The sequence below is a fragment of the Alnus glutinosa genome, chromosome 10 (assembly GCF_958979055.1).
Source record: "Alnus glutinosa chromosome 10, dhAlnGlut1.1, whole genome shotgun sequence".
NCBI lineage: Eukaryota > Viridiplantae > Streptophyta > Magnoliopsida > Fagales > Betulaceae > Alnus > Alnus glutinosa.
This window is the reverse complement of record NC_084895.1, coordinates 6,090,622-6,100,508: the sequence shown is the minus strand read 5'-3', so window position 1 is coordinate 6,100,508 and position 9,887 is coordinate 6,090,622. Positions and strand designations below refer to the sequence as shown.

Here is a 9,887-nt window from a genome sequence, read left to right as displayed (position 1 = left end):
TAACAAAACGTAAAACGAGTCCTTACAGTGGTACGACGATATGTCGCAAAGCCAACATATGGCACATGCCCCATAACATGTACCTGATAATCAGAGTATAACATATATCTACTTATGCAGCGGAAAACATAAATCTGAATAGCAGAAATTATAACTTATACATCTATCACAAATTAATTACAACAAAGAGCCATTTAACATCTATCTGTTTGAGTCTTATTAATACAATAATTACATAACAATAATGGCTTTACAAAAAATAAGTGACACAAACGTCACAAGTCATACTAGACCTACAAAATAGTGGACAACTTGTGGTCCGACAATTACAATCGTCGCTGGCAAGCTTCAGTCATAATATCTCAAATACACTGCTACCAAATTATCAACTATATTTAGAAGCACCCGCAGCCAAAGGAACATCATCTACATGGTTATGGTGGTATCCACATCCACATAGGTGAAAGAATGAGTTCACCGTCTCAGTATAAAACATACTAAGACCTCAGTAATATTAAACTAACTGAGTTTTCACAAAGAACCAACCTTTATTTTATTTTTAGTCGTGCGAACACTATATCAGCCATAATTTACCAATAGCTAATATAGTAAACACCGACTATTCAGAAAACATTTAAAACATACTATATAGCTGTGAACATATGTAAAAGTTCCAATCTACTGCTTGAAAGTTTTTACGTATAAACCCCTCTATAATAATACTTTTCAACGGTGGCTCAGACATATATGCACACGATCACTCCATCACAGATATCACGCCTACACATAGGTCTTAAACAATAAAACATAGCATCTTACTCTTCCATATTAGGATATCATCATTCAACAAAATACTCGCAACACCATCTCTAATCGTATTTCAACTTCATGCCTTGAACGTCAGTAGATCATAAAGCACTAGAGTTAAATTCAATTATGCTAACACATCTTTCCTGAAGAACAAGAACAGTCAACCTTCTTACTAATAGACATGCCATTACTCGCACTTGAGCAGTCATGTATTCATGTGCATTCAAGTTCAATGGATGACATCTTAACACATGCAATCATCCGATAGAAATATACATAAGCGCTTTTCATTTAAGACACTTATGCATACCAACACGTCTAGTAAAAACTACTCATAACATAAAAACATCACTCATAAAACAATGCTATATATGATATGCATGAAACTGTGTATGTTGATACTGCTGATACTAATATGCTAATACTGCTGTTTAACTGTGTATATTGCTGCTTTACTACTGTACTGCTGTTAATGTATGCTCTATACTCTCTGCTTGACCAGTATATATTTCACTACTGTATCAAGCTATAAAATCATGTAGTTGCTAAATCATGTTCTCTTAAAACTAAACAAATCCGACCTTTCATCAAATACTTTGAAAACATTCAAATCGTAGTTTTTTCATAAAACATAAACAGATTCAACATGACAAGTTCTCAAACAATTTTGTATAATTTAAATCCCAACTGCAGCACACTCAAACACTTTAACTCAATTCAACACATTTCACTCTTGCATCAATTCTTAAACATCATTGAAATAATTGAACATAATCAAACTAATCAAATTATGCAAAACATATCTTTCATCATATAGTTAGTTCAGATTCATAAAACAATATACATTTTACAAATCCATAATACATAAAAAAATATAATTTCTCAGTGAGTAGAATACTCACCTTGGCTGCATTGGACTCTTGACTCAAGCACTCTCTTGGACTCTAGTCACTTGGACTCTACATTGGAGAACCAATTAAAGCCTCAAATCCGGACACGATCCTGCAAACATTGGTATCGTTAAACTACACTATTGAATCCCATACTCTATGACATCCTAACTACCCGCGTGCTCACACATTGCGTCACTCACTTTTAAAGCCATCTAGATGCCTTAAGCTATTATTAGATTAGTCATTAGTTATAAGTTTGTGTCTTATCTTATTTATTAACCAGAAGACGCATCTATTATTTCATTAACTTATTTGTTATTGTTGTGTCACATTATTATTCCTAATCTTTTTTATAACTTGTTGCTTATTTACTAAGTTCACAATATATATATTTAACTCATATATATACATATGTATATATACATTTATACCTTCAACGCTTAAACCTATTCCGATAATACACTAAAACACTTAGTGTAAATGGATGAGTGAATTAGGTACTAAGTTGTCTTGTTATCATTATTAACTATTAAGTCTTCTAGTTAGTTTATCCATTTAAGCTAACTAAGTATATTCGATCCCTATATATATACCTATTGACGTAAGATTATATTAGACATCACAACTCTATGTTCTTTTAACATTGACCACTACATTAATACTTTACTAGTTTCTAACCTTCCAAGTAATTTAGATTATAAGACCTAGACATACTAGTAATCACTTATCTTATTTCTCATTCTCACTTGGTACCAAGATGGGGACTTAATCAATAATTAGCAATTCATCCTCCTCTAAACATTCAAATGGATTATAATAAAGAATCTAACTTTAATCAATTCCACTTTATCCAACCTTTACCCAAAATCCTCATTGATGTTCTCTTAATCAATCCAAGCTTCAAAGCATACTTACAACACTAAAATAACTCATAGTAGAGAACCTACTAAATTCCAATAAATCCTTTGCACTCTCTTTTGCATAGTACCATTAACCCATTCTCTATTTCCACCTCATTTGTCATTTACACCAAAAGGATCTAACACATTAACTTCAACATCATAGTTCACTCCAAATCAACACCAAATTTGGATTCAACTACATACACACATCAAAGCCATAAAACCAACTCTAAGGGTACCAATTTGGTAATTCTCAACAAAGCCCTCAAAATCAATCTCCAACAACTCTAGGAAACCAATCCTAACTAATTTCAGCACCCGTACACAAGCCATCTTCGGATAATACCCAACCATTTCCAAATGAAATTAACTGGAACCCATCCTCAACCAAGTTCCACCAACAAGACTCAATAAAACATCATCAAATCAACCATCAACAAAAATCCAAAATTTCATTAATAAACCCAACAATTTCCATATTGAAACTAACACCCAAAATCACCTAAACCGATAATCCATAACAAATTAACACAACTAATTCACTTAGCCTTCAATCCCCCAAATCAGCCCTCAAGATACTCTAAAACACCACTAAAAATCACATCTTCCCTCAATCGGTGAACATCAAAACAAAGAAACTAAACCAAGCTTCACAACCTACAAAATCCATACCTATTTTGGTTAAAACAAACACTCAACTGAAACTCCAAAAATCAACACAACCAAGACACTCATCCGGCCGTGAATCGAGTCCAAATAGCACAGAAAAATACCCAAAGTAAATCTATAATAACTCAGGAATGAAATCACAAGAAATTACAGAAAATCTACCGGAAATTCATCAAGGAATGATCCTCTACCCGGACGCCGGAAATCATCCCAAAATCACCGGAAATTGGCTCCTATTCGCTTCACCGGCGTCACCCACCGGAAATCACGCCCTCAGCTCCGCCGGCGTCGTCTTGTCCGGAAGGATCGGGTCTCTCTTACTCTCGGCGATGATCTCGCATGCTGGGTTTCACTCGGGTTGTGTCGGTGTGATGGAAGAGAGGAGAAATGAGGAAGAGAGGAGAGGGAAAGTAGGGCTGGGCGACAGAACAGGGGAAAGAGAATGGAAGAAAAGAAGAAGAGGGGGAGAGATCGTGCTGCAAGGGAAAAAGGGGATAGAAAGAAAATGAAGAAAAGGAAGGAAAAGAAGAGGAATGTGGGGAGGGCTGGAACGTGGGGATTGAGGGGAGAAAAATATTTCCCCAAAGTCACCATGAATTTGGATCCACTCCCTTTAGTGTAAAAAATGAGGGTATAGAATATGAAAAAGACAATTAGACCTTCATTTTTACACTAAATCGATTCTCTTCGTTTGAAACGGAGAGAATACTTGTTCCAAAGTAACCATAGCCACACACATGGCTATGAATAAGACAAAGCCTTGCTCTTATTTTAATACTAGCCTCTAACTTTTTTAAATTGTATTTTTGCCCAATCTTATTTTATTTATTTCTCAAATAATTATTACTCAACCTCATTTTATTTAATATCATTACAACTTAATCTTACAATTAATTATTCATTACAATAGGACTCATTATTGTAATTATTTATTTTAACTCCATTATTTACCTTAAACTTATTTTATTTTCATAATATAAATGTTGTCAATTAAAATTTAACAATTGATTCCATCTACTTAATAAATATAATTTATTAATTACTAATTTATCTATTTATTTTCTTGATCTTTACATCTAACCTCTTCATCACTCACCTTCTTGAGTCAGCCAGCCCTCTGTTGATGTAACATCAAGCCTTTCTGAAATAGCAGCATTCAATCTTTCCTCATTCAGCTCAACAAAGTTAGAATTTACACCCAGAAGCTTTTTGGAAGAAGCTTACCATTTCATAGTTGACCTCTTCAGGGTCTTCCACCCTATTTCCATCTTTCTTAAACACACATCTGTGATTTTCTTTCTACTGTTTCTGCACTTAACAGATTTGAACTATGCTTAGCCACCGCCTTCTATCCTTTATCTTATAGAAGCTTTCTTCAGCCCTGCGCATATCACAATACATCTGTAAACAACTCTTTTTCTTTCAACAAAAGCTCACCCTTTCCAGTATTCAGCTGAATTTGCTTCTGGATGCTCTCAAGTTTTTCTCTAGCCATGATAATTCTCCTTGATATCTGAGAGGCTCTTCTCGTTCAACTTAGTTCTGACTTCAGCAGCTTCAACTGGCTGGAAACTTTATCCATAGGAGTCCCTTTCACCACTGTGATCCAAATTTTCACCACTAAAGGCTAGAATTCATAATGCCCAAGCCAAAAAATATTTTAAAAAATTGAAAGGCATTTTCTGAATTGGAGGCTCAAGAAGGACCCTACTGGGGAGTGATCAGAAATGCCTTGAGGTAGAAGGACTCTAATCACCACTCTAATCATCCATGTTTTCATTAACTAACACTCTGTCTAGCTTTCTTAAGATGGGATTCTCAGGCCTTCTATTAGACCAAGTATAGAGCCAGCCCATAAAATTCAGATCTTCCGTCTTGGCAAGTCTGATGTAAATCGTCCATATAGTCTGTCCAATCAACAGATCCCCCTTTCCTCTCAGTCACATATGTATTTAGAATTATGTTTTTCCATTTTGTTAGGATTAGACAATTTGTTTCTCTATTTTACTCAACTTGGCAAGCTTCATCTTTTAGGGATATGCATTTAGAATAAATGATGGCATAATGAAATCATCGTACTTAGTAGCTGAGTTGTCCAACATCTACTTACACTTGGGCATGGCATTCTTGCTATTATTTTTGTCAAGTCTCTGTGGGTGTTTGTCAGATGATTATCTTCAGTCACTGCAATCACTCCACAAGCATCATCAGCTACTGCTGTGGAAGTAAACAATTTTTGATCTATGTGATTGGGGGTTTTGCATATTAACTAGCTTACTTCTCTAATTTCTTTTGGTTTTTGAATTTGGGGAATCGGGTGGCAAACAGGATGCAAGTCCTAGTGATAGTGATACCATCCCAACTCCTGTAGTTGTTATCAACCAATACTCTGATCCAAGTGCAACTATTGTGGAGATAACTTTTGGGGATCAGCTTGGAGCTCTTCTCGATACTGCTATGAAGCCAGTTACTTCCTCCTTTAGTTTATTGAGCATGAGAAATTAAGCAAATGGGTTGCAGATGAATGCACTTAAAAATCTTGGACTCAATGTTGTTAAGGCCAATGTTTTTTTGGATTCTTCTGGGAAGCACAACAAGTTTGCCATCACTATAGCGTAAGTTATATTATGTAAGTTATATTATGCCTTACATGTACATATGAACTTCAGTCCTTGTATACATTATTGTCTACTCTGCTCTTATACTGTCCTGACAGCTGCCAAATATGCAATTGATGCCGGTGATTTTTTTTTTTTTCTCTTCTTTTTTATTTTCTGGTCACTCGACTGAAAGTTCAGATTTCTGTTGTCCTTGAAAGAGACAGTTTCTTATATGTTTTCTGGAGTGATCTTCCTTACAATTGCTTCTATTTGAGTCACAAATTTGACAACCCCTTGAACTAATGCAACACCTAAAAGCAAAAAGAGAATTGGTGTTGGTGACGTTTGTTCTTGGATAAGAAAACAGCTAGTCGTTTCTGATACGGTTGGAAATCTTAGTTTCCTAGATAACTCTGAAAACCTTAAAAATTTGACATGTGACTCATTACTCCTTGTAGTTAGTTCTTTTTGTCACTGTTTTATATGGATTTTGATTTATTTGTTGGTAGAGTTTGTTTGCAGTGACACTGGTAGAAAAGTAGAAGATCCAGAGTTGCTTGAGGCAATTCGCTTAACAATTATAAACAACCTGATTGAGTATCACCCGGTATTTCATCTTTAAACCTTCTTCTTCTTTTATTTATTTATTTTAATGTTCTTATTTAGATAACACCTGGTAGAGCACCACTTCCTTTCTTTATAAGCTTCGTCAATGCGTTCCAGGAATCAAACGGCCAATAAGCAATGGGAGTAGCCTTTGGAGTAATGCCACCAAAACAACAGGTTCAAATCTTTCTATAATTATATTTTCATTTTTGAAGTTTAAATCTGGTTGGAGTTTGTGTGTGGGGGAGCACTTCTTGTTGCAAAGTTAACTATCTGGGATAAATCTGTCACATTTAGAATATTATTACTATGTTTACCTTCGTTGAATATGTTTGTGTTATCTTATTCATTAAAAAAAAAAAAAAAAAATGTTTGTGTTACCTTCCATTTCATGAATGTGGTACAAACCAGTGTCCCACACTTCTGTCCCAATTCAGATATGTCGTGTTGTTATTCCTCAGGTTGATGTGGATATAGCAACTCATGTGAACGTCTATAGTGATGGCCCTGACCAGAAGTAATGCATGTATCAGTTTTGTTTACTCATGTGATTAACTCCTGCAACCCAACAACTGTTGCTCCTATAACAATTGTTGAGGCTGCAGCTCCACACCCACTGACGTAGCTAATCAAAGAACATCGTCTTCGATTCTGCAAGGAGAAGCGTCTTCGTCTTCTACCCCAAAAGATAAAACAAGCCCGCAGGCTAAAAGAAAGATAAAACTCCGCAGAGTATTTGAGAGAGAATTTTCTAATTTTATAACAATTCAATTGATTGAGTTTTTACATAATAAGCAAGCCTATTTATAGAAGAGAAATACTTGTAGAGAAAATAATCCTAATCCTAATAGTAATAGTAAACCTTATTTTAATAACAATAGTAAACTTTATCCTAGTAGTAAAAGTAAACTTTATTCTAAAAGGAAATCAAATAAATAAAAACTATTTATTAGGGATCTTCTAGAAACTTCTAGGGACCTTCATGTGCTACATCAGTCTCCCCTTCTTGAAAAGAACTCGTCCTCGAGTTAAATTCTGACTCCGCTTGGGGGAAATATTCAAAAATGTTTGCCACTTTGAATGTTGAAGATATCGTCAAGTCCTTGGGAAGATCAACGACATATGCATTATCGTTAATCTTTTTAAGTATTTTGCATGGACCGTACTTCTTATTCCTCAGCTTTCCAGAAACACCAGTCGGTAATCGCCCCTTGCGTAGATATACCATCACAAGATCTCCTTCTTGAAAAATCTTTGATCGCCGACCCTTGTCTGCTACTGCCTTGTACTAGCATAGGATTTTTCTAGATGCTGACGAACTCCCTCTTGGGTAGCTTTCACCTGTTTTGCTAAATGCTCCGCTGCCACACTTGCTTCTGGTAACTTAGGTAAAGTTGCTAGATCTACTGCAAGTCTTGGAGTTCTCCCATAGACGACTTTGAATGGTGCCTTCCCCGTAGATCGATTCACCATGTTGTTATAGGCAAACTCAGCCTGAGCTAAAGCCAGGTCCCACTGCTTCAGTTTGTTGCCTGCAATACAACGAAGTAAATTACCTAGGGTTCGATTAACAACTTCTGTCTGCCCGTCCGTCTGCGGATGACTTGTGCTACTGAAGTTCAATGCTGTGTCAAACTGCCTCCATAATGTTCGCCAAAAGTGAGACAAGAACTTGGTGTCTTGGTCAGAAGTGATAGACTTTGGAATCCCATGCAATCGAACCACCTCTCAAAAAAATAGATTGGCCACTTGAACAGCATCAAATGTTTTCTTGCAAGCAACAAAGTGAGCCATTTTGGAAAATCTATCCACAATTACTATTATAGAATTTGCTCCTCATTGGGTTCTCGGGAGACCCAATACAAAATCCATAGATACATCTTCCCATGGTGCTTCCGATATTGGTAGAGGCATGTATAATCCTGTATTTTGAGTTTGTCCCTTGGCGACCTGACAAGTCTAGCATCGTTGAACAAAATTACATACTTCTTTCTTCAGTTGCGGCCAGTAATATCGCTCTTCGACCAGAGCAATAGTCTTGTCTCTTCCCAGATGACCACCCAAGCCTCCAGCATGTAATTCTCGGATTATTTGTTCTCATAAGGAACTCCTCGGAATGCATAGCCGATTCCCACGAAGTAAATACCCCTCATGAATGTGTATCTCGGAAACTGGTTGCCCCGCCTTACAACGCCTCCAAGTCTCACCAAAATCTTCATCTTCCTCATATAACTCCTTTAGGCACTCGAATCTAGTCACTTCAGCTTTCATGGTGATCAGTAGGGTAGCTCGGCGGCTTAAAGCGTCAGCTACTCGATTCAATTTTCCCGACTTACTCTTAAGAGAAAAAGTGAACCGTTGGATATAAGAAACCCATTGAGCATGCATTCGATTAAGATTCTTTTGATTATTGATGAACTTTAATGCTTGATGATCGGTATAGAGGACAAACTCTCGTTGGATTAGGTAGTGCTCCCACACTTTGAGAGCTCTTAAGACAACATAAAGCTCCAACTCATATGTTGACCACTTCTGTCTTGCTTCTCCGAGCTTTTCACTAAAAAATTCCACTGGCTTCCCTTCTTGAGATAACACAGCTCCTATCCCAACGACCGATGCATCACATTCAACTTCAAACAATTTGTCAAAATCGGGTAAGGCAAGTACAAGTGCTGTGCATAGTTTTTCTTTGATGATTGAGAAACTTCACTCAGCTTCGTCACCCTAGTTGAATTTTCCTTTCTTCATGCACTCGGTGATTGGTGCTACAATACTGCTGAAATTCCGAACGAACCTTCTATAGAAAGTTGCTAACCCATGGAAACTTCTTAATTCTCCCACTGTCTTGGGCGTAGGCCATTCTCTGATGGCTCTCACCTTCTCTTCATCCACTCTGATTCCATCGGCACTAACCACAAATCCGAGGAAGACTAATTGATCCATCATGAAGCTACACTTCTTTAAGTTGATAAACAACTTATTTTCACGGAGGACCTCCAATACTTTCCTCACGTGATCCATGTGATTCACCGGGTTGCGACTATAGATAAGAATATCATCAAAATAGACAACAACAAAATTTCCGATAAAAGGTTTCAATAGCTGATTCATGAGTCGCATGAAAGTGCTTGGTGCATTTGAAAGACCGAAAGGCATCACCATCCACTTGTAAAGCCCCTCTTTAGTCTTGAATAGGGGTGGGTATCGGGTAAATCGGTGTCGAAAATACTATTTCCGATTACCGATCCGCCCTTGTCGGTAAAGTCGGAATAATACCCGACAGTTTTCCGTTAAACATTATTTTCGAAATTGTCGGATAAATCGGGAAATCAGAACAGTCGGTCGAAACCAGTCGGTTAAATCGGTAGTAGGTGGGCTTTTTCCCAAATTGGGCTTTTCAAAATTGG

At 36.7% G+C, this 9,887-nt stretch overlaps 1 long non-coding RNA gene across 1 annotated transcript; it reads right to left on the bottom strand.

The window, feature by feature from the left end:
• Positions 1-1,604: 1,604 nt before the first annotated feature.
• Positions 1,605-3,893, bottom strand: LOC133880723 (uncharacterized). The gene is made up of 2 exons (XR_009902379.1): positions 3,437-3,893; positions 1,605-1,812 (listed from the first exon to the last, which is right to left on the bottom strand). It is a non-coding gene; the product is annotated as an uncharacterized LOC133880723 (long non-coding RNA).
• Positions 3,894-9,887: the final 5,994 nt, after the last annotated feature.